At 49.8% G+C, this 25,291-nt stretch overlaps 1 protein-coding gene across 1 annotated transcript in view; it reads left to right on the top strand.

The window, feature by feature from the left end:
- NEURL1B (neuralized E3 ubiquitin protein ligase 1B) overlaps positions 1–25,291 on the top strand; it is a 113,691-nt gene that overhangs the window by 10,003 nt on the left and 78,397 nt on the right. The gene's annotated exons all lie outside the window — the stretch shown is intronic.

The following is a 25,291-nucleotide window of genomic DNA, read 5'->3' as shown; positions in this document are numbered from 1 at the left end:
CTTTCCCACTGAGACTGGTTCAGGCCAAGCCCACCCTCTGGTTTTCCCAGATGGGAAAGTGCTCTGGTTTTAATTAGCATCTTAATTGGCACCGCTGTCATTCCTGGATGCACTTTTCAACAGAGCTCTTGTTCTTGCTATCCTTCAGTGCTTAATTTTTTAGTTATCATAAAGTATCATTTTTCTGGTTCAGGGAGATATTCCTCTGAACTCCAGTGTTTGTTAGATGAGCTGGGTAATACATCTTTTTTTTTTTTTTCTTCCCCAATAACCAAATCTCTTCACTTTTATTTCTTCTGCCCAGCTCCAGATAGTGCCTGATCATTAATCCCAGAAATGTGCTGTGGTAGGAAAGGTGTATCCCTCTGACAGATAAGCTTGACTGACATAAATAATTTAGTTCCTCTGCACCTTTCTTTTCCCTTCTGTAACTGCTGGAGATGGAGGTGACCCACAGAGTCATCTGAAATTCTCCTGCAAGTGATTTCCAGGTTTGATTTTGTTTTCAGCTGTAATTTATAGTCATGCTCCAGTGGCTTCAGGAAGATTATATTCTTTATTTTCACATCATTCTTCTGCTACAGTAAGTGAGGAAAAAATACGGGTATTTTGTCTATTTACTTTTTTGATGTGGTCTGAGTTCTGAACACTTTCATTCATCCCTTTCCCTGCTGATTTTTGTCTTCCCTGAATCATCTTTATCTGTCCTATGATGGACAGCCTGTGTTCTGCCTTTCTGCTGGGAAATTGCATTCCAGTTGTTGCCATTGGGTCACTCTTGGCTTTGCCAGGCTTTTCCTCCAGGGGCTTTCCTGGGGTTTTGTCCCAGGACCTTTGGGACCATTAAGCAGAGATGGAACTGGAGTGGGGTCAGTTCTGCCTTTCCCCACAGCCCTGGGGACACAGTGCCAACAGAGAAAGTGACCACAGGAAGGGTCTGGGGCAGCCCAAGGGCAAAGCTGGATTTTTTTGCCAGCAACCAGAAGCTGTGTGGCCGTGACAGGGACTCTGCACTGGTTGGACTGGGAGATTTGGGTGCTGGTGACTGATACTGAACCTGCTCTGCACGAATCCCCTGGAGGATGGTCTTTCTTTTCTTCCCAGAGGTTCTCCCTGGCAGCTTTGCATCCAAGGGAGTGCAAACATGGATTAGAAGCTGGCTGAGACCCTGCTTTGACCCTTAACTCTGTCAAAGGGAAGAGAGGCTGGTGAGGGAGCCAAGTTTTGGTGCCATTTGCTCATCAGTGTAACCTCAGCAGTCTCTTTGTGACAGAAAATCCTTCTGTGTTGTTTGGGACCATGTTTGTCCCTCAGGGCAGCTCACCCACCTCAAAAATCTGAGTCCCTGTGTCCAAGCCTTCCCCAGCAGCTCTCCTAGCTCAGGACAGAGCACCAGGAACCATGGGCAGCCCTCGGGAAGGGTCTGGCAGGGCTGGCCCAGGCAGGTGCTGCGTGTCAGCGTGGTGTTAACAGGTTCCTGGCAGAGCTTTGGGATGTCTGAGGGGTGCTGAAATCACAGCCTGTGGGAATCCAACTGCTGCACAGGCTTTGAACACTGCAGGGATTAAAAAAAAAAGCTCTATTGGCTTTTTGCTTGTGATTTCACTGGCAAGGCAGGAAGTTTGCAGCTGATGGGGGAAAGTCTTGGCTGCTGAGCCTGGAGTGGGATGGAGGGACTCGAGTCGAGCTTTCTTATTTCATCTTTATGGTTGTGACTCACTTGACTTTATTCTGTAGTTGTAATGTTTTAACCTGAAGCTTTGCAGATGGAGAGCTGACATGAACAGAGCCAGGTCGTTTTGCTTGCTTGGTGTGACAAGAACTAACCCAGGTTTGATGGTCCTCAGCCACCATCAGAGTTCTGTGCCAGCCTTTTTCCAGCTTCAGATCTGTTCCCAGTGAGAGCAAAGGAAATATTGCCTCATCAGAGGGTGTTCCTGGTTATTGGGGTCTCTCCAGGCCTGGTGTTGCTGTCTCTGCCCAGAGAAAATCCCGCAGCTGGAGCTGTTGTGGAATTTGGCTGTGCTTGGGGTGATGTCTGGAGCATTCCCTCACCAGGAAGAGCAGGGAGTGGCTGAGAGGACCCAGTGTCCTCTTCAGAGCAGGGAGAAGAGCTCTTCACCTTGAGCAAGGTCGTGCATTTGTGTTTCTCCACGTTCCCCAGCTGTTCATGGGGATACCGTGACACTGTCAGTGCTCTCTGAAGAACATTGGAGTGCTCTGAGATCTGCTGGGGAATATTGTGTGCTGCTGTATTTGTGCTTGATTTGTATCACTTGGCCTGATGCAAACTTTCACACAGCTCTTCCCATCTGGCATCCCTGTTTTGCAATGTTTCTCCTTGACTCAAAGTTTTGGTTAGGAAAGGGGTGTTTGTGGAGTGAGAAGGATGCCACAGACCTTCTCCAAGGTCTGTCTGAAAGGTAGCAGGGTAGACAAAAATGTAGTGTTGCAAAACTATCACTGGGCCTTCTGTGCATTTAAATAGCTTTAAAAATGACTTCTGCAGGCCTGGAATCCTCCCTGCCATCACCAAATCCGAGTGCAGGACTGGGCTGCACATCTGATTCAACTCCTGGTGAATCATTATTTCCACTACTTGTTTTTCATAATTGCTTTTGCTAATCCTCAGCTGCATTTGCATTTTCTCAGTGCTCACCATGCTCTCCATCCCCTCTTGGGTGCAAGTCTTGAGGTGTCAACATCCAGCTTGTGTCTCCCTTGTGATGTTCAGGGGAGCTGTAAATGCAGGAGAAGGTGATCTTTGGCTGGTGTAAAATATCAGAGCTGTGCTGAGTAGATCTGTAGCACTCAGCTGCAGGAATTCCCACGGGATATTTCATTCCTGCTGGCTGGAACAGCAGAAAGCTGGTGGGGGGGTGGAAATGGCCTTGTTCAAACATACCTGATGTGAGCAAGACTCACAGCTGAGCGACTCTCTGCTCCTTTGTTTTGGTCTGTTAAGCTTTAGCAAAATAAAATCAATCTTTTGGCCTTTTCTGCTGGTTCCTGTGTGGAGTCAGGTGTTTTACAAGCTCTCCACATCCTCTTGGCCACACAGCCTGTTAAACTGGAACCCCAAGGCAGAGGCTTCCTGGCAGCATGTAGAAAAAGGAAAAGAACTGCCAGGTTAACTAAAGTTTAGTTACTTAAAGGGTAAAAAGTTTCCCTGCAGATAATCAGGGTTCAGATCTGTAATTCTGATTTATTCCAGCACTGGTTCCACTTGGGTTCCTTGGTGTTGGTTAAAGGATGGGAAAGCAGAAGGTTTGTTTGGATTCTGCTGCGTTAACCCCATGGTCAGAACTGTAAATGGTTCAGGGAGAAAAAGGTACCTGAGCAGAGCCTTGATGTCACAATGAAAGGAAATTGTCCCTTTTCAGCTTCAGCTGAATTTGCAAAACGTCCTGACCCCAATGTGTGTCACCCAAACCCTTCAAAATGGGGTCAGTTATAAACAACTTTATTTCATTCAGCTCTCTTGGAATATGAGAAGAAGAGGGGGCCAGGAAATTGAATGGAAAAGGACAGGATCTTTTTAAAGAAGATAAAAAAAAAAAAAGAAATGGCTCCTTCCTGGCTTTTTGGAAGGAATTGCAAACAATGGGAGTAAAACCCAAGACACAAACCCATCCCCTGTGTAGGCTGGGAGCTCCAGAGCCATCCAACCTCGGGCTGCTCCGGGCACATCATTTCCCCTCCAGAGAATCATGGAATGGTTCAGGCTGGAAAAGACCTTTCTCTGTGTGCTTCTCCCCCTCTTTCTCCCATTCAGGAGCCGTGTTGCCAGTGGGCAAACGCTAATCCATCCTGACAGCTCTGCCCATCTTCCTGCCTTGGTCTGGCAACCAGCAAACAGCTTGATTAAGGTCCCTGGGGCTTTATTAGTGCAGCTTGTTGCCTGTAAATTAATCAACAGGTTTCCTGTGTTTAACTCTTTCTGGGAATGTTCTGCATTGCTGTGGGTGGTGAATTGAGCCTTTAGAATTGTTTTCTTTTTTAAAGGCACAACAGAAATAGCTTCAAAGGTTTTACAGTCCTGGGTTCTTGGGGTGGGAGGTGAAGAGATCCCGTGGGCTCTGCAGGTGCTGCTTGTCTGACTTCCCATCTCTAAGAGCAATTTTAGGCTTTTGCTTTATTTCTCTTGGCTGTTCCCCTCCTGTAAAATATCCATTATCCATGGAGAGGGCAGCCAGATGGAACCTGTACTTTGCTGAGTTATCCATCAGAAATCAGATGTGCTCTGGCCCCTCAAATGAGAAGCACACGGGGGAACGGGACCTCCTTGCTGTTCTGAGGTTTGTTCTGGAGCCATGGGCAGAAGTTGCCAGGATGTTTTATTTGGCAGTGTTATCTTTCAGGCTTTGGGCTTGTCCTTTAACTGTTTGGTCTCACCATTAGGAAAAATAACTTTTTTGTAGCTGCTGGGGTTTGATAGTGAGCAGAAGGTCTGGGGAGCACACGCTGAGTTTTCAGGTGGCTGCAGATACCAGGATGGAGATGACTGATGTCACAGGGCTATAATGGGTCAAACATTCTCTCATTATTTCAAAGCTCACAGGATTTCCAGCTTCTCACATGGGGACACCCAGCTCCTTATCTCCATTTTCCATCCCTGTGCCTGTTCCCTCCCACTCGTTGGAGGCTCCATCAGTGCGTTCTCTCGGTGTGCACCGTCCTGCCCTTTAGCACAGCGTGTCTCTGAGGGGCAGCACAGCCCCTGCCTGTGCTCCCACACCACACACACTCTCTGGGAGAGCAGCAGCACCCTGCCCATGGAATTGCATTCCATCTCATCCAGACTTCACCCCACGGTGACGGCGAGGATGGGCTGAGCCACGCCGCTCACATCGATTATTTTTAGCAGCAAAGACAGAAGAAAAATGTGTCTGTGCAGAGGTTGTGTCCTGCCCCAGTGGGAGGGGAGCAGCTGGCAGAGGAGGGCTGTGCTGCCCTGTGCACATTCCCTCAGGAAGGATGTGTTCCTGAAGCTGGCTCCAGTCGGACCAGAGCTGGGTGAGGTGTGGAATTTGCCTTCAGAAGCTGGCCAGCATCTGCCTCCTGGATGATGTACAAATTCTCACATTTGATCACACTTTTCATGCCTATTTTACTAGAAGGATTTAAAGCGTCTTAGTGCTCAACTGGAGTTGTTGCATCCAGGTGTGAGCAGCATTTCCTGCCCCAGAGCAGTGAAAAGGAATTTGGAGAGCGAGGCTCCGGCTTTGGATCCTTGGCATCCGTGGGTGAAGCAGCTTGTAGATACCTGCACCACCAGTTTGAGCTCCCTGGCAGGAGCTGGAACACCTGCAGGAGCCAAGTGTGGGAGCTGGAATTCTATGGACCTCTCCAGATGCCAGCAGAAATTTGTGTGCAGAGGAAGTGCTTCCTCTGCCATTTAAAATGTCATAACAGTTAATCTGCTCTTGTGAGGAGGTTCCTTGTGGTGGACAGAGGGAAAAGTGGCATTTCTGAAGGGTGATTTTGAGACAAATGTGTTCTGGCCACTGTAGTCCTGAGGACTGAGGGGATCTTGGAAAAGGCCTCAGAGAGCAGGTACCAGCAGGGTTGAAAAAGGTTGTCTCATGTAAAGCTCATAGAATTATAGAATCTCCTGAGCTGGAAGGGTCCCACAGGATCATCCAGGACAGCTCCTGGCCCTGCCCAGACCCCAAACAATCCCAGCTCCATCCCTGGAGCACTGTCCAAGCTCTCCTGGAGCTCTGGCAGCCTCGGGGCCGGGACCATTCCCTGGGGAGCCTGGGCAGTGCCAGCACCCTCTGGGGAAAGAACCTTTCCCAAAATCCAACCCAAACCTCCCCTGGCCCAGCTCCAGCTCCTTGGCACGGTTCAGACAATCTCGAGTCTGGTCACTGCGCAGCTGCTGGTTCCCATCTCCCATCAGCAAAGACTTTCCCAGTAGGAATTTCCATTTTTGCTCACTCCTCGGGATATCCACCTTTCTCTGCTGATGAGGGCACACAGGCTCCATCCCTGTGTCCGTGCCCCTCTGGCAGCAGGGAGTGACAAAAGGATGTCTGCAGACCTGTTTGGGATGGGGGAGAGGGCACCAGCTCCGTGCCTGGCTGGGACACGTGGCTCTGTGTCAGGTCTGTCACATCCCTGGCGCTGGCCTTTGTGGTGGCAGCTGTGACACATCCCTCAGCCGTGCCCACTGCTCCCCATTGCCAGGCACAGAGGGGTGACCTTTTCAGAGAGGAGGAGGAGGAGGAGAGAGTGGGGAGAGCCAGGGGTGGGTGGGAGGCAGTGCTGGGGGGTTTGGCTTCACGGAGCAGAGCTGGTGATCCCTCCTGCTTTGCTGGGTGACAGATTCCCATCGCCTCCTGCCTGCTGGGATTGAGGCAGAGCTTTCCCTGCTGGGCCCTGCCAGCTCCGTGGAAGTGGAACCTGCTGGGTTACGGGAGGAAGGATCCAGGATGATGCTTGGCAAAATGCTATTTATGGGCTGCTGCAGATCTGACTGTGGCACCTTGGGTGTAGGAAATTTTGGTGTCCCTCCATCCTCTTCAGCCTGGGCTGAGCCCTGGAGAAGCAGCCAGCAGCAGTGGGGTTTTGGGTCTTGTGCCCTGCCTGTGACTTATCCATGGAATGGTCACATTTTCTGTGCTGAAGGGGTTTTCCTGTGGCTCCAGCACCTGGACAGTGCTCTGCTCTGTTTGTGCCTGCTCTGGAGTGAAACCGGGGGCGGCTTCTCTGGAAAAGAAAATGTTTTCCAGGTATTTGAGGTCAGCATGACTCGGGAAATAATGATGAGCCTCTCAGGCTGGATTGGTACAAATGGCACCATCAATGCAGGGAGATGCAGCTCTGTGTGAAGGGGTGAGCTGGAACAGTACCAGACATAACCTGAAATGACTTAACAAGCTGCTCAAGTTTTTCAAATGCATGTGTCAGGTTTTTTTCTTTAATTTAAATTTCCTCTGACATTTCATAGGCTTCATCACTCACCGTGAAGCCAAGATCCATGTGAGTGTGTGCGGTAGGATTGTTTTTAAATTTTATTTTAAATACAGATGTCTGGAATAACTTTTTTGCACACACTGTAGGAGTGTAAAGGTTTCTAAGCAACATCATTTCATGCTGTTTGCATTTGAGAATGTAAAACAGGGTTCCTTTTTTTAAAAGTCTCTGCAGTGCAGGCATAATTACAGGATCCCATTATGCAGCATTGTGTCTACGGTGAAGCCTGCCCTAATGGAATATTCTGCCTTCTGCTGAAGCCTTACCTGCTTTTTACCAAGACACTTAAGGACTTAATTAGCGTCATTATAGAGTGCCACCCCCTTCCTCAGCCCCGTGCATGAAGGGATAATGATCTGTCCAAGCTAGCAGTGTGTTCACTTCCCATGGCTGAGAGAGCGTTTAGGAGCTCACTGCTGCTCTCTTGAATTGAACATGGAGGAGGAGGGGGGGGAGATGAAAGCATTTCCTAGGAGCAATAAATACACTCTATGTTTCCTTGGCCTGGTCCCTGCTGTTGAGCTGGGAGGGTGTTTGGCACTGGGAGATCCCATGAAGCTCCTCTATGGATGCCTGAGCCCGTGCAGGGCTCCCAGGGCAGGTCCAGCCTCCAGCAGGAGCCCTGTGGGTGCACAAAACCTGGCTATGATGTCCCTATGGGTCATCTTCCCCCTGACCCATGTGCAGTCAGAGTGCATGGAATGGTTTGGGTTGGAAGGGACCTTAAAAATAATTTAATTCCACCCCTGTAATAGGCAGAGACATCTTCCACTAGCCCAGGGTTGCTCCAAGCCTTGTCCAACCTGGTCTTGGACACTTCCAGAGATCCAAGAGCAGCCACAGCTTCTCTGGGCACCCTGTGCTGGGGCTTGCCCACCCTCCCAGGGAACAATTCCTTCCCAAAATCCCATTGAATCCAAACTCCTTCCTGCCTGCTGCTCCTGCTGGACAGCAGGGCTTGCACTGGAAGCAGCTGTGGTCAGTGGGTTGGAGTGACAGGAGGTGGTGGCTTGAGGACACTGCTCTGAGGGGACTGGGGAAGATCATCCTGCTGCCCCACGACAGCATCTGCAAAGCTCCTGTCGGCTGGAGGGTCAGGCCTGGTCCCCTGTGGCAAACAACATTTGCACTGAGCTGCCCAACAGAGTTTTATAAACATCTGGGGGCTTTTTGTATTTTATGAGATGAGAGGAGTGCTGGCTTTTGTACCAGAGACGGGGCCAAAGGAGTTTTTATTGCTGGTTAGGTAACTTCTCTGGCATGTTGTGTTGGGAGCCCCAGGCATAATTAATGAGGTGTAGGAGCGCTGTGGTGCATGTGTTGTTGTGTGTGATGGTTGTTGCTGCTGCACCCCGTGCCAGGACGTGGCCGTGACGTTTTCCTTACAGGTGGACAGCTCTCAGCCCCCTCCACCTCCTGTGTCCATGCTGTGGTGGCATTTCTGCCCTACCTGCTCCCGGATTTTGCTCTCCCAGCAAATTTACTCTGGAATTCTGCTACCATCTTGCAGGGAAACTCACCCCAAACCTCTGCTCTTTGGACTTGTTGGTTCAGGTGGGAAGGGGCGCTGTGAGAGTGGTCAGGGATTTGGGAGCAGGTCCTGTGGGATGTGGCATTCCCACATTCAGGGCTGCTGTTTAAAGGCTTGTGCATGATCTCTTGTGAGAAGCAAAGACAGGGGAGAAGGAGCTCTGATGCTGATGGATTTCCCGTTTTCCTTGACTCACCTGAGCAGCAGCTGCTTGCTCCCTCACCTCAGTGGTGTGGTGCAGGGAGGTGACCCATGCTGGGAACAACCTGCAAAGCCCAGAGCTGCTTCAGGGCCTCGTTCCTGGCTTGTGAAAAGCGTCCCTGCCCATGGCAGGGGACAGAGGATCTTTAAGGTCCCTTCCAACCCAAACCATTCTGTAATTCCACGATCTCCTGCTCTGCTTTGCCCATCCAGGCTGGCTCTCCTGCCCTGTCCATTCCTACAAAGGATTAGCTGCAGTGATGCAGTGCCTACTATTTTTATTTTTTATTTTTATATTTTCCTAAAAGCCACTTGGCTCTTCTCTGGCTTTTCCAGCCTCTGCCCTCAAGGAGCTGTGTGTGACCCCTGCTCAGAGAGCTGGGAACATCTCCTCAGGCTGAAGGGAAGGTGCAGGCAGTGCTGGCCCATCCAAGCTGCAGCTCCCTCGTGTTTTCCAGGGAGGTGGCTGGAGGTCTCCAGCAGTGCACGTTGCCTTTGGCTTCACAAACACTGAAAAATGGTGCCAGATGGAAGGAGCTTTATAGGATGTGCTCTGTGTATTTTAAAACAAACCTGGGAGGGGGTTTGGGCTGGATGCTTTTTTGTTCTTGAAGGAATTGATGAGGGCTTCAGAGTCCTCGTCCATCCATCTTCCATATGGAGATAAAAAGTTTTGGCTGAACGCTGCTAAATGTGCCGTCATCTATCACAGCGGAGGCGGGATTGTGTCAAGGAAAAATAATCCACCATCAGGCTCAAAAGAAGAAAAAAGGGAGAAAAAAAAAAAAAAAGAGGAAAGAAATAAGATTTCCAGTAAAACGCATCGCTTTTAAAAATCCAATTCACTCTTTGCCAAGTCATTGTTTGGTTTTAGACTTGTTTCACATGAAAGCAACCTTTAAAGGTTACTTTTATCCCACTTTAATGAGCTATAGAAATGAGGCTGGTCTGCTACAGGGCAGAGGGCAGGGATGGGGCCGTGTGTGGAGCTGATGCTCCCCTTTGGAGCGGCTCTGGGAGCTGTAGCACAGCTCCCTGGCTGCCAGATCCTGCAGCCAGCAGCTTTCAGCAAGAGAAATGAAAGAGGATCATTGATGTATATCTCTCCCCTTGCTGTGGTGGAAATGATATGTGCTGCAGTGTGTGTGGGAGACAGAATAGACGGGGCTGGCTGGGTTTTTCTGGAGTGTTCTGGAGGCTGGGGTTTGCACCCTGGGGACCAGGTTTGCTGACACCCCTCCTGTGCTGGGTGCTGGGCTCTTTGGAGATGTGACCCCAATGAAAACTCTTGGTAACCTGATCCCTTCAGTGAGGGAGACCTGGCTCCATCCTCCCCTGTAAAAAAGCACATAGAAACAGAAAAAAACCGTGTGAAAAACCACATAGAAACATAGAAAAATCTCTGAAAAAACACATAGAAACACAGAATGGTTTGGGTTGGGAGGGACCTTAAAGATCATCCAGTTCCAAACCCCCTGCCAATCTTCCACTATCCCAGGGTTGCTCCAAGCCCTGTCCAAACTGGCCTTGGACACTTCCAGGGATGCAGGGGCAGCCACAGCTTCTCTGGGCACCCTGTGCTGGGGCCTCACCATCCTCACAGGGAAGAATTTTTTCCCCAATATCCCATCTAAACCCACTCTCAGTTTGGAACCATTCCCCTTGTCCTGTCACTCCAGGCTCTTGTAAAAAGTCCCTCTCCATCTTTCCTGTGGGTTCCTGTCAGGTATCCTGCATCATCATCATCATCATCATCATCATCATCATCATCAGGTATTCCTGATGCCCTTCCCAGCCCAAGAGGAGCCTGAGGGAGCCCTGCCAGGCCCCCAAACCCTCTCCAGGACAGCCCTGTGCTGCCCCTTCCTTCTTCTGTGGTGCCTGGGGGTGTTCAGGTGGCAACGAGGGTTTCCCAGCACCTCTGCAGGGAGGGATTGTGCCAGCCCTGAGCAGCAGGACACTCACTGAGTGTCCATCTGTGCTTTGGGGCAGCGTGAGGAGTGGTGGGCAAGGTGGGCATGGGGCACAGCTACCCACGGGTGGAGCTCCACGGTGAGGTGGCTGCATGAGCTAAAGAGGACTGGCAAACAGCAGCAGGGCCTCCAAACAAGACTCATCAGCGTGGATTGGGCTCTTTCTTCTCCTCCCAGATAATTTTTTCAGCCCAGGCAGTGTTCAGGAGCAGATGCAGAGTCCCCCAGCCCAGCTGGGAACCCTCCCAGCCCGAATGCTGCTGCATTTTCTCGCTCTGCTCCCCACGGCTGTGCTGCTGGAACATCTCCTTGGTTTTCCTCCCGTTCACGTCACTTTGCCTTGAAGCTTTTAGGGGAGCCCTGGCTGCTGCAGGAGCAGCAGTGGGGGGTGAATGAGCGGGGCTGTGCACAGAACACCCCATATGTTTGTGCTCCCTGTGGGACATGGGCCTGGCGTGGGCCACGTCTGCTCCTGGGTGAAGGTGGCTGGGAAGGGCTTGGTGACGATGCTGGGAGTGCTCCAGGAGTGTAGATTTTCACATCCCCACCGCTGGGATGCTGGCAGGAGCCTGCAGTCAGCGTGGAGCTCTGGCCCTGCCTCTCACCACCCTCTGGAGAGGCGTTTTCCCTGAATCCCCTTTCCCAGCAGAAATCATCCCCGTCTCCCTCACGGAGCCTGTTTGTGTGAGAGGGGGTTTTGCACGAGAGGACTGTGCTGCTCTGGCTGTTTTTGCTGCTGGGGTGTGAAGGTTCCCCCACAGCAGGAGCAGCCACCCCGGGGTGCTCCGTGCGAGCAGGATGAGGTGGCCTGGAGAGGAGCTGTCTGCTGGGGAGCTGCCAGCACCGAGAAATTCCCTCTGAGGCAGAGCTGAGGAGGATGCTGCTTTCTGTGGAAGTGTCAGGAGGCCACTGAGCAACAGAGAGCAACTTTCCTATGGGAAAGTAAAGTCTTGTTCCATTTTTAACCCTTGGTAATTGAGTCCAGGGTGAAACGTGACCCCAGGTTACATAGTTGTAATGCCTTCCCTGTGTGCTGGGCCCTGGGCCCTCAGCAGGGGCAAGGAGCAGTCCTTTGCTGCTTTTGGCCCAGCTCCATGAAGAAGCGAATTTGTCAGCGCCTGTAAATAATGTAAATAATGAAAATGGGGAGGCAGGAAGTTGACATCTCCCTTAAGTGACATCAGAGCCGTCAGGCCTGGGTGGCTTTGGGGACGCTCACCCTGCCAGCGTGTGTGGCTCAGGCACAGGAAAGCCTGGGAGGGTGGCAGGCGAGTTTGGGGCCATGAGGCGGGAGCGTGTCCCTGTGGGAATCCATGTCCTGGGAATGCTGTGAACTGGCCCTGGCCTGCCAGCAAGAAGAAAACAGCCCAGTCCAGCCATCATTTGTGGCAGGGGTCTGTCCCAGGCACTGGTGCCTGGAGAGGCTCCTGGAGCAGGGGCTGGGCAGGGTTAAAGGAATAAAGCAGGGATTTATTAAAAGCCCTTCCAAGGATGCACCTTGGGCACTGCAAGAGCCCGGCCCGGGCTGCACCCAGGATGGGCCCTGGCTCAGGAGTTTCACCCTTGGATCAGTTCTGGTCCATTTCCAGCTTGGGGTGAATTGTGCAATTCCAGCTGCAGGTGATGCAGTCCCATCCTCCCAGGCTGCTCTCCTCAATTCGCTGCTGGTTGCACTTTTTGGGCCTGGAGCTGCAGCGCTGTCCTTGCTGTGGGGCTGGAGAAGGATTGTTGTGTGTGCCTGAGCTGTGAGGAGACCCTGCTGACACTTTGTGTGGAGTTCAGAGTTCTGCACCAGTGCAGAGGCTGGAAAATCTGACAGCTCAAACTTCAGGCCTCAGCCTAATGACCTTCCCATGCTCAGCTCTGTGCTCGTGGCTGGAGCTGGGAAGTAACACAAATCCCGTGTGCTCAGCTCACAAACCATCCCCGGGAATTTGGGAACCCTGCAGGCACTCCCAGGGTCTGGAAACCTCACCCAGCACGGCCATCCCTCAGCCTGCATGGGAGACACCTTATCCTGGGCAGCTGGGATCTCCTCCAGCTCCCTCCTGCCTCTGGTCTCCAGAAGGCTCTGTAATCTGCTGATTACACTCAGACAACACTGATAAAAAATTTATTCAAGACTTGTCATTAAAAATAGATGGCTGTAGCCTAAAGGTGACTTGTTGGGTGACTCGCTTGCTGTTCTGCTTTGCTATGGAGCCTGAAAATTACTGCGATTTTATAGTAGCGTTGCTTGTTTTCTTCACACTGCTTTCCAACCTTACAAATATTAAATATGCCATGTCAGGTTGGTTTTGTTGCAGTCTCTTAGGAAGAGCTGCCCACTGGGAACTTTCTCTGCCCTAAGGATGTCAACAGATCATTTATTCAGCACAAGGAAAACAACGGCTGGCTGTAAAATGAGACCTTAGAAGTCAAAAAAAAAAAAAAGGAGAGTTAGCAAGAGTCAGCAGCTCCTCTGGACTTGCTGCTTCAAACATCCTTGTTGTAAATTCCCTGGGAAAAGGGTAGGGTACACAAGAGCTGAGTTTTTGGTGTTAAATACTCTCTTCAGGCCATCAAGAGGAAGCAGGCCAGCTGTTGCTCCAGATGTTGCCTTGGGGAAAGGATCACCCACAGGAGCTGGGAATGCAGCAAGCTCTCCTAGATGCCTTCCCCTTGGTGAAGCCCTGGCACAAGGTGCCCAGAGAAGCTGTGGCTGCCCCTGGATCCCTGGAAGTGTCCAAGGCCAGTTTGGACAGGGCTTGGAGCAACCCTGGGATAGTGGAAGGCTGGCAGGGGGTTTGGAACTGGATGATCTTTAAGGTCCCTCTCAACCCAAACCATTCTCTGTTTTATATCTGGTTTTTCAGGCAGCATCTGGGCACAGGGGAGTTAAAAGGAACAGTTCTAATGCTCCACAGGGCACTCTAATAAACAAGTGAGTAGGATCCCTGGGCACTAATGAAGCACTGTGGACACCAGTGGATGTGTTTTGGATACGTCAGCAGGGCCAGATATCCTGGAGGTGACAGCAGACAGGAGGGGTGTGATAGTGGCATGTTCAGGCTTGGGAAAAACTGCTCCAAAAGTGAAGTTTACTTTGTCTAGAAATTGGTTTTTAGACTGTGCCTGATGGAGCCTGAAAGGAACGGCTTCTCTAGGAACCTTTTCTCATGAGGAGAGTTGAAAAAGAGAGTTGCAATATTAGCCCATCTTCAGGGCTTGACAAATCACCTCGCAAAATGTGGAGCAAGTTGCTATTTGCAGAAAGGTTTTGTGGAAAAGGCACTTAACCCAGAGGAAGAGGTCTGGATTCCAGAGCAGTCAGCTCAGAGCTGTGTCCAACTTCACGTGCAAAGTGAAGCTTTTCTCAGAGGTAAACATCACTTTAAGGCAGGATAAACCCAGCCCAGAGCTGGGAGGGACGGCTCTTCCACGACCACAAATTAATCAGTGTGGAGCTGTAAAAAGGGCAGCTCCTGGCAGGCAGCTCCGTGCTCGGGTCCCTCCAGGGTCCCCCTGCCCAGGCTGAGCTGGGGAGGGATCAAAAAGCAGCAAAGAGTCAAATGCTGAGAATTTCCTTCTGCTGGGAAGGACAAGTGGCTCTTCCTTGGGGTGCTCAGCTAATCCTGCTGCCTGTGCTGGCCCCTGATAAGCTCTCCAGCCAGCTCTGATGATTTTCCAGTGTCTTTATTAGAAAAATAATGTCAGAAGTGCTTGGAAGTCAATTATGTTTCATGTGACTAATGTTAATTATTATTACTTTTGTTTGTTCACCTAATCCACCAGGATTCTCCCATTAATGGATGTCACTAATTTGTTCCCAGAGGGCATTGTCTCCCCACCAGTGGATTTTGGAGCATCTCCCCCAACTGCCCTCTAGTTTTTCTTTAATGTAGCTTAAAATTTGATTGCTAGTTAATTATTGTGAGCTGGAAGTTTCCACAGGCTCCTGTAAACATCAACTAAGCTTTGCAGTCTGGGTTATTTTTACAACGTGTCAGGCAAAGAAACCCAGGGTAACAGTTTGGGAATGCTGGGAGACATCTGATTGAAAATGGAAATTGGCAGATAAGTGATGTGGAAGAGCACGTCCCTGTCTGTGCAGGAGGTAAGGAGTGTGATGGATGTGGATGGAGCAAAAAAGAGGGTTGAGATAATCTGAATTAATGCCCACAGGCAGAGAGTGAAACCTGACTTCTCTCTGTACTCTGGAGCACAAGGAGTTTTTGCATGGATGCAAAACAATTAAAGGATCATTAAGGCTGTAGATGGAAGAAAATCCTTGGATAAAAGCTTTTCTCTTGCTTCACTTTTTTTTTTTTTTAAATTTAATTCACCCTTTTTTCTCTTTTTTTTTCCCCTCTCCATGAGGCACCAAGGGAATGCAAAAAATCTTCTTGTGCCTTTTTGGATGTGGATGCCCTTGGAGCAGCTGCTGGCTGGCCAGGGGTGCCCATTCCCTGTTCAGAGCTGCTGGGGGGGATGGTTTGAATGCAGCCCACAAAAAAACTGCTTGAAAAAAGGGTCGAGGGCTCCAGACAATCTCTGTGGCTCAAACCCCGTGCACAGCTCAGCACATGGAGTTGTGCTAACAAAGCTCCTTGGCAGAGAGTGAAATGTTTGTTTGGAGATGGCACCGTGAGCTCTGGAGAGCTGGGCAAGGGTTGTTTTCATTCCCAACAAAATAACAAACCACAACACTATGGAATTTATCATATAGGAGCAGCAGGAGGAGGTCAGGGGCTGTCTGAGGGCTCTGCTTGTTGTCTTTGGCTTGGAGAGAGAATTCCCAGTGGGATTTTGGAGGCAGCAATCAATCCCTGTCTGCTTTTCTTTCTTTGATGGAGCGACAAGAGAAGTCTGTGCTGCCAGGTGGAGCCTGGTGCAGGATGGCACTGGGGGGGTGCCAGTGGTGGAATGGACTGGGTTGGGTTGGGAAGGACTTTAAAGATCACCTGGGTCCAACCACGGACACTTTCCACTGTCCCAGGCTGCTCCAAGCCTCGTCCAGCCTGGCCTTGGGCACTTCCAGGGATGCAGGGACAGCCACAGCTGCTCTGGGCACCCTGTGCCTGCCCACCCTCATGGTAAAGATGTGGGGAAGGCACAAGAGGGGCTCCCTTTGTCCAAAACTTGTTGAGGTACTGGATAATCAGTAATTTATTTTTTTTAAGCACATTCTATCAATGGGTATTTTTTAAATGAGGACGCTGCTAGGTTTTGTGCAGAATTTCAGGGAATTCTTTGCCTTGTGACTGATTGACTGTGTGTCCATGCTGGGGTCACTCAGCTTCCTGCCCTGCCTCACATCTCCACCTCAAATTGGGACACTGTTGCTCATTTCCCACTTTTGGTTTGGAGTGCAACCTTAATGGAAACGTTAATTTACAGCAAACACTTCCCAGTGCATGATTTGGGGAAAAGCTCTCAAGTTTTCCATGTGGTTATCAGATAGTGACTGACCATAAAACCCCAGCCCTCTCCTTGACCTGACCAAGGTCCTAACAATGGTTAGTGAAAGGAAAAGTGCCCTGCAGCCAGTTCATGTCCTGTGGGGTTATTTATGGGCAGCTTTCTCGAGAAGCATCATAAACTTTGTGATTAATTACCGGGAGAAAGCTGTTGGGACACGATAACGCTGGGGTTTCTCTGCCTGCAGCCCTCAGGGCAGGGCAGCTGCTGCACAACGGCTGCTCTTGCAAAGTAACAAAGCAAAATCCTGCTTTATTTATTTGTCTTCTTGTTCTTAACACCCTGTGGAGGTTGGGAAGCTCTTGCAGTGGTGTTTGGGAGAGTCTTGCACTTCAGGGATCAGGGGATGGCACACAGGCACTGAGCAAAGCCCTGGGTGTGTGTTCAGGCAGGGCTGCTGACCCTGGATGAGCGATTCAGGTGCATCTCTCGAGCTGTCCTTGCAGTTCTCACTGCTTTGGAAAGCTCTTCACCTGCTGCACTGCTTGGGGGCAGAGAAGGATGCTCTGATCTGTGGCTGTCCCTTTCCTGCCTCCTGCTTCCAATGTGAGCTTAGATGGATCACTTACTCCTGCTCTGCTTTGCTTTCCTATCTCAAAAATGGGATTAAAGCAGCTTTGTGCGCTTAAATTCAGAGATCAGCCCCATTGTCTTAGATGAAGTGTGAATGAAATGAGGTCTCTCTTACCCTGCATCCAACTGGCTCCTTGTGAGCTGCCAGTCCAGAGCATGGAGCCGACATTTTTTGGGAGGTGATGTGGTGACAGCAAGGTGGGATGAGAGTCAGGAGCTGGTTATTTTGGAGAGAGCAGCCCAGCAGGATGGCTCCTGGCTGTGTCCTCCCCACAGCCCCGTGTGAGCAGCACAGGGCACCTCAGCCTTGCCTTCTTCCTCGAGGAGAAGGAGGAAACTTTGCTGTTGGGTGTTGTGTTGGGTGCAGATGTTTTGTGTCTCTCATCCCTCAAGGTCAGCTGGAGTTCTGCCAGCACCAGTGACGTGTGTTGTGCAGCAGAGGCCAAAGCCTCCCTCAGACAGGGCTGTGGGGCTGCTCTGTGCTCTCTGAAGGCTTTTTTGGCATCCCACCACAACCAGGGCTGAGCTGCTGGCACTGCTGCCAAATCACCCAACAAAGGTGTCCTGTAGCACCACGGTCCCCATGCCTGGTGGCTGTAGAAAGCTGGAGATAACTCATTTCCATCCTGAATTCCTGTCTCTCCTCCCTTTGGGCATCTTGCTGCCAGCACTGCTCCCCCAGCTGCCTGCACGCTGCTCTCTGCTTGCTCTATTTATAGGGAATTTAATAAGGTATCAATTAAAGAAATGAAAACAAACCAAAGATGTCTGTCAGCCGGGAAGCTGGAGCAGGGCAAGGTTATTATGGCAGTTGTTTCAAATCTTGTCAGCTCTTTTTGTAGGCAATCCCTGTTGTTGTGGGACAGCTGGGCTGGGCTGGTGTGTCCCAGCAGGTGGTGGCAGCCACCCTGTCCCTCTGCTGGGACCCCTGTGCTGCCAGCTCCTGCCTCCCCTGCTCCTTCAAAAGGGGAGGGATGCCCTTTTTTTCCCCTCCCAAATGGGAGAAGTGGGTTTGAGAGAGTCCCTCTTTGTAAAGAACACTGGTAATTAGCTCTGATTTACTGTTTTCCTGTTTGGGGGATATGGTATTTATGATCCTATGGGGAGGATGTGAGCTGGCATGGAGAGAGGAGATTTCTGCTCCTTCAGGGCTTTATGATCCTCCTTCCTCTTGAAAATTCCAGCTGTGGGGAGAGACCAGGAAATTGGAGATTTGTTTCTGCCTGAGTGAATTAGTGTCTGTCTCTGTAAAATCTGTTTCCCTGAGTTTTGCTGCACCCTAAGTATTCTTTTGGCTCGCTGCCTCGCACCTCTGCAGTGTCAGCACGGGGAGAGCCTCCTGCTGCAGTCAGAGGCCATCCCAAACAGTCTCCAGGTCTGTCTGGGATCTCTGGAATGTTCATTTGTTCCATGGTTTTGAGAGGGTGGCGGGGGGAACAGGCAGAAATCCTCCAGCCAGGCTCAGAGCTCCTCTCCTGGTGCTGTGGCTGTCCCTGAAGGTGTGCCAGCACTGCCCTCGTGCTCCCAGCATCCCTGTGCCCCTTTCCCAAAGCTACCTGGATCAGATCATTTCTCTTTGAAAGTCTGAGCTGCTTCTGCTCTTCATTCCTGTATGCTCTGTATTCTGTATTATTTTTATAAAAGTAGTGACAGGACAAGGGAAAATGGCTTTAAACTGACAGCAAGTGGGTTTAGGAGGGATTTTGGGAAGAAATCCTTCCCTGGGAGGGTGGGAGGCCCTGGCACAGGTGCCCAGAGAAGCTGTGGCTGTTCCTGGATCCCTGGAAGTGCCCAAGGCCAGGCTGGAGCAGCCTGGGACAGTTGAAGTGTCCCTGCCATGGCAGGGGTGGCACTGGATGAGCTTTAAGGTCCCTTCCAACCCAAACCATTCCATGATTCTCAGCCTGGTGATGTTATCCCTTGCCTGGCTGTCTCTCTGGGAAGCCAAGAAAAGCCAAGACTTTGCCCAGATAAAATCTGAGTCCCACTCGTCCCTCCTGTCACTGTCACCTCTGCTTTCTTTCTCTTTCTGCTCCTGCTGCTTCATTCATCAGCTGCTCCCATGCCCACCTCTGCTCCAGCTGCCTCTCTCCTCCAATTCACTTCCCCAAAATCACCACATGGAGCAAAGCACCTCCTCCAGCTTATTAATAACACGAGGAAAATGTATCTGCACAGCTCCTGGGCTCCATTTGATATTTTTGATATCATTTGATATTGTTTGATCAACTGAGAGCAAGAGAAAGGAAAATGCTGAGCTGGGGGAATTCAGTAGGAGCTGTTCAAAAAAATAATAATTAAAAAAAGAGACATGTCCAAAAGCACAAGCATGATCTCATGCAACACAGACATTGTGATCTGGGAACTACAGAGGGCTGAGCCTTTGTGTCTGGGCAAACAAAGGGACAGAAATAGCAACCCAGAAATGTTAATTCATTGTCAAAGTGATCCCCACTCCCCGGCCATATGATTTATATGGAGCAGAAACCAGGGCAGCTCTGCTTGGCTTCTTTATGTAAGGGAAGAAGAGTGAAACAAGTGAAAACTCACGAGTTGGACTCAGCTCTGGGGGCTTCTCCTGTGGTCTCTGGGGCACTGGAGTGGCTCCTTCTTGCCTGTGTTAGAAAATCAACCTTCAAGTCATGCTGTGGCCGCAGTGCATTTGGGGCCACGGCTGCTTCTAATTCTGGAATTCCACTGGAGGTTATCAAACAAGCAATACTTTGATCCTGCCTTGGCATTTGCACACCCACAGCATCCTGGGGGCTCACCCTGGCTGTCCTTCCTGCCAGCTGTCTGCCACTGCCATTTCTGGCCAGGAAAAGCAGCCCTGGACCATCCAAGGCAAAGAGCCGTGAAGGAGGATGAGGACAAACATGGTTCACAAAAGCCCCTTGGGGACAGGGAGCTGGAGGGGCAGGAAGTGTTTCAGAGATTGGTCTTAATTTGGTTTATGTTCTATTTAGGCTGTCCCAATTTATCCCAGTTCCTGTGTGTGGTCCACTGCTGTCCAGTCACTGCCTCAGACCAGCTCTGTAATGGGCCCTGGGAAGCCAAGGACGTAAAGGATGAGCTGTTAAAAATGAGAGTTTAAAATAACAGGTAGAACTGGCACTGTGCTTGTGTGTCAGTGTGGGACCCTGCTCCAATGAACCTTCTCTTCCTCTTGTCATTTGCTGTGAAATAGTTTTTTTCCCCTCAGGATCCCTTTTTTTCTTTAAAAAAAAAATAAAATTATTTGGCCTGTGTCTGCACAGATCAAACAACATAGTGCCACGATTACAAACCAGTGAGTCACAAGGGCTGTAATGACTCTATCTCAAAAATAACCCCAAAGCCCCCTTGCAATTGCTCTGCAGGCTGGGATGAGTTCCTGCATTCCCCAAGGAAAGGCAGAGGCTGACAGAGGAAAAGGCCCAGGGAGAGATGGTCCCTGTCATGAAAAGGCTTTGATGACTTTTCATATCTGCTTTTTGTCCTCTCTGCAGCTTGGCTTCATGCTCTGATGTGAGCTCTGTGAAATGGATGTTTCCTTTCAACCCTCCTCCACCTCCATTCCTTCTGCCTCTGCCTCCTTTTCTTCTCCCATCTCCTTTTGGGCTTTTTTTTTTTTTTTGGTTGGTTGGTTTTTTTGTGGTTTGTTTTGTTTTTGTTTTTTGGCGGTTTTTTTTGCTTGTTTTTTTTTCAATGGTGAGGAGGAGTGGGGGTGGTTTGGATATTAGGAAGGAATTGTTCCCTGGGAGGGTGGGGAGGCCCTGGCACAGAAACTGTGGCTGCCCCTGGATCCCTGGAAGTGCCCAAGGCCAGCTAGGACAGTGTTGGAGCAGCCTGGGATGGTGGAAGGTGTCCCTGCCATGGTAGGGGTTTGAAATGAAATGATCTTTAAGATCCTTTCCAACCCACTCCATTCTAAAATTCTAGAAATAATTGCTGAATAAATGTGATTTTACACCTAGATCTCTGGGACAGGGTGTTTTACCCAGCTGGGTCATCAGGCAGCAGCAACTTTGGGCAGTTGTGCTTCTCAAAATTAATTCTCCTAAAGCTACAGGAGTTGGGCATTTTCCTCTCTTTAAAATATTTTAAATTTTTTTTTTCCTTCTGCATGCAAGTGTTAGGCATGTGAGGTTTCCTAAGTTTCTCTGAGTGGTTATAAATTATTAGCAACTGTAGCTAATTAATCTCAGGGGTTCCATGGTAAGGTTGTCTAGCACACATAAGAGAAAGGAACACTTTTCTTTTACTTGGCCATGTTTTAGTTTGCTATCTGGATCTGCTCTTTAGAAGGTGAATTTGGGCAATGTGTGTCCCTTGCAATTGAATTTCTTCCCCAGAATCCTAATGCTGGTAGCACTTAAAGGTTTTGTGGAGCACTTGGAAGCTCTGTGAGATGAAAAACATAAATAAGCTACTAACTAGCCTTGGCATAACTCCCTGAGCATATCTATTGATATGGAGGTTGGCTACAGATAAAAGCATCCTTCTGTCTTGATAGTGATATTATTTGGATGAGGTTTTAATCCAAGACTCTGAGGCCAGAGGAGACTTTTTCAAAGGAGTGTCTTCCCTTGGATCATTCACCAGCTTTGGAACTCTTAGAAGTCATTTTATGACATGGCTTTCAGTTCTTTCTTTACCTGCTGGTTAATAGGCACCAGAATACTTCTCTCCAAAGTATCTTTGGAGCCTAAATCTTGAAAATAAATGGGGTTAAAGTAGCTAAACTACTTAAATGACGTTGGTTGGGGTTTTTTGGGGGGCGTGCTACAATTTTAATTAAGTTTTGTGCTGTGTAGTAGCAGCAAAATCAGAGCCAGCCACACTCCCTGCTCTACCTCCATGTGCTGAACGTACAGAGATCATGTTTTACCTGTGGGTGGTTGGCATTCTGGAGAGGGCCCTGCCTCTGAGTCAGCTCTAATGGGTTCATTCTGCTCCAGCAGCAGTGGTTTACACTTGGGAAGTGAAAAGCCCTTCTAGAGAAATGATTCCACGCTGTACGGAGCCACAGGCTGCTCCGCAGGTTAATTTAAACCCCACGTTCTGCTCCCAGCCTCCACAGCACTGGCAGCTTGCTGGGCAGGAGAAGGGATTTGGAGCCCTGGTTTGCAGAGTCTGTCTGTCTGTCTGTCTGTCTCAATCCCAGGCAGGGTGGCACTGAAGAAATCAGAGGGTGAAACGAAGAGAAATGAAATTTCTTCACCCAAATGAAGAGAGGGTGCAAAGCCTCGCTGGTGGTTTGTTGGGCAGAGGGAAGGAGGTGTGAAATGGTGGGATTAGAGCAGAAAAACACAGGGATTTCCTTTTTTCCTTAATTTGGTGGATTTGCCACAATTTGGCTGTGACATCTCTGTAACCCCTGTTACAGGAATAGGAACACTGGAGAGTGGTTGTTGGGGCTCCTAGCAGAGGTTTTATGGGGGTGCTGGAGTGTCCCTTGCATCCAGAACAGCAGAGCCACTTCTTCCAGCCTGAAGAGCTCCTTGGAAAGCTCTGAGATGGCAGCCCAAGTAGCCCAGTCATTAATTATGCTGCTCATTTTGGGGGACGTGCAGTCTTTGGCCAGCTTGGAGCTGATTTCTGCAGGATGGTCATTTATCAAAGTGCAGGATGGAGCAGCAAAGAGCTGGGGCTTTATTGACCTGCTGAAAACACCAATCCCTGAGCAAAGCAGCAGCAGCAGGACTTTATCCAGACAAGGATGTGAGGCAGACACTCTCAGTGTTTCTGGAACATTGCAGCCACCTCTGGATAAGGTGGGATTTTTTTTTTTTTTTTTTGTTTTTTTGGTTTTTTTTCCTTTGGGATTTTTTTATATGTACTTGTTGCTCTCCCTTTTTAGTTTCTTTGCCTTGCTGCTCCTCTGCCTGGTACATATGTCCGTGTTAATTAGAGAAAAAAATGAGTTATGCTTTTAAGTGTCTTAATTAAGATTTTTCTTAACACCCCCCCAACATTTTCTCAGAGCTTTTTTCACCAACATCTAAAACTGTTCTTAAAAGCTGGTGTCAAAATAATCTTTATTTAATCTAAATTGATCTTTAGATATCTTTCCAAACACACAGTCCTTGGATAATTTACCTTCACAGCACCACTGAGACCTGTAAAAGTCTTGCTGTGAGCAGCAGCAAATGAGATGAACTGTCTCAGGTCAGAGGGAATTGGGATTGGGTCTGGGATTGGATCCAGTCCTCCTGAGGCCATCTGAAGTCTGGCTCCTGAGGAATGTCTCTAAGTAAAGCTGGAAAGTTGGTTTGTGTTTAAAAAGTAGAAATATTGTTACTCACAGCAGAGTCATTGCAGAAATAGCATCTCTTCGTTCAGTGTTAGGAATAAGAAGTTTTTTAATGGCCTGATGGAAAAGCTGCAGGGAATTCTCCTTGCAGCTGAAATCCTCTGGTGGGTATTGCAAACCTCTCCCCTGTGTTTGTTCTGGCAAATTGAATTAAAGCTTCTTTTTCCCAGACAGCTCCAATGAGACTTGAGTGACTTCAACCCAAGCTCCTTGGGGTAACTGTGAGATGTCTCTGCTCTCCCTGGTCCCCAAAGCCACCAAAAGCTCCTCATTACCCTCAACAAAAGGGTGGCTGCTGCCAGTATGAAATTTTGGGGTCCAGCATGAAATTTTGGGGTCCAGCATGAAATTTTGGGGTCCAGCATGAAAGTTTGGGATCCTTACAACCTTAGGAGGACAATCACTGTACTGAGGAAACCTTCCTTTGCAAGGTGGCTGCGTCACACCTAACTCTGACAAACATCTGCATGTCCTATTCCCTGCTGACCATAAGCTGGCAGAGTGTGGGGATGAATTCTCTCCTGTGGTGTGGTTTAAAGCAGGTTCATCCCAGAACTGCTCCACGGTTCCCAGGTGGCTCCTCTGCTCCTGCCTTCTGGGGTGTGATTCCCTGTGGGGTTTTGGGAATTTGTGAGAGTTGCTTGTGGAAAAAAGGCACCTCCGTTTCCCTGCTTGTAAAATGGAAGTTCTGCTTCTCTAAACCTCACTGCACTCACCAAATGTTTGCAGATAAACAGATGAGAAGTTGCTCAGAGGAGGGGCCTCAAGGGATGTGAATTAGCCATCAGCAGACCTCCAACTGGAGTTAATGAGATGGAGAATGAACAACCCCATGGGTGGGTCAAGCTACACTAACCCTGTACCTGTGTGCATAATTGATGATGTCCCCGTGCAGAGATCTGCTCACCAACGTCCTGGCTCAGGTTCTGCACCCTCAGCCACCTGGCACAGCTGAAATCCATCCCTCAGTGCCACCTGGCAGCCAGGGCCTGCAGCTCTGGCAGGGATCTGATGCCGTTCCTGCTCCTGGGGTTGGGTTCCCCAGCCTGGCACCGAGATGGGAAGGCAGGAGCACTCCCTGCTCAGCCCCTGGGAAGGTGCTTCAGTGTCCCAGAGCTGAAACCAGAGCCAGGACCTGCTCCCTGAGTCCAAGTTCCTCCTTGGAGAGTGGATTTGGGTGTGCTGGGGGATTTCTTGGCTCCTGTGATAGCAGCTGAGGAGGGATCTGGCCATGCACGGCACAATGTCGCTGAGGAACGAAGCACGGAGGGGGAAGTGCAGCACCTTGCAAGGTAGGAATGCCAAATCTGCCCCAAACTTCTGTAATGGACACACCCAGGTGTCTGGCACAGTGGTTATCTGTTGTTTTGGGATTGTGTGCAATCCCTGCTGGAAGGTACAGAACAGTCAGATAACAAGTACAGAAGAGCACTTCACACCCCTGGCATCTTTTCTTAGAGTAGCTGTAAGGCCTCGGTGTTCTGGACAAATTTTAGGGACTCTCTTTTTTTTGAGTCTGGAGAGGAAAAGACTGTGTAGTTTCTCCCACTTTTACAGCCTGTTCCCTTTGCAGTGGGCTCTGTGTGCTGCTGAAGCAGCTGATGCCTTCTCCTCTGGTAGCAACTGTGGGGTGAAAGAGCCCTCCCAGAGCCCTGAGTCTGCTGTGCTGGAAGGAGCCAGACAGACTGCACGTGTTTGTGTTCCAGCTAGGACAGGCTGCAGCCAGAGCTGAGTAATGGATCTGAATGAAATCCTCCTGGTAGGCTGAGGCACCTCAAGTGACTGAGCTCGGCTTACACAAACCGGCAACGTGACTGTTGCTTTATTTCTAGATCCTCCTTTGGAAGTACTATCACTCCTCGGGGCAAAAACTCCACTTTCCCCCAGTGGCTGGGCTGCTGAGGTTGGAGAATTTGATTTTTGGCTTCTGCAGAAAGCCTGGGCTGTTCCCCTGCTCGGGGCTCTGGCCAGGCTGCAAGTTGTGGAAAAGTCTGGCTCAAGCAGATGCTTCCTAATCTAAAGCCAGCTCCTTAAGCTGAGTGTGCTTCCTAGGAAATGAGGTGGATTTTGTCAGGCTGTGGCCTCTGGGCCCTGCTACTTGATCTTCAACTTCTCCAGCACGCTCTGGGCTCTGGCAAAAAAATTGCTGATGTTTAGGCCTTGTCTTTGTGAGTAGAGTTTAAACAAACCAAGCCCAGATTGTTTCTGCAATGTGCCAGTAAATGCATGTTTTATTAGGACCAGGAGAGGTTTCCTGTGGTGCGTCCTGGCCAGATC

The sequence above is a fragment of the Cyanistes caeruleus genome, chromosome 15, assembly GCF_971803275.1.
Source record: "Cyanistes caeruleus chromosome 15, bCyaCae1.hap1.1, whole genome shotgun sequence".
In the NCBI taxonomy this organism is placed as follows: Eukaryota; Metazoa; Chordata; class Aves; order Passeriformes; family Paridae; genus Cyanistes; species Cyanistes caeruleus.
This window is presented reverse-complemented; position numbering and strand designations above follow the sequence as displayed.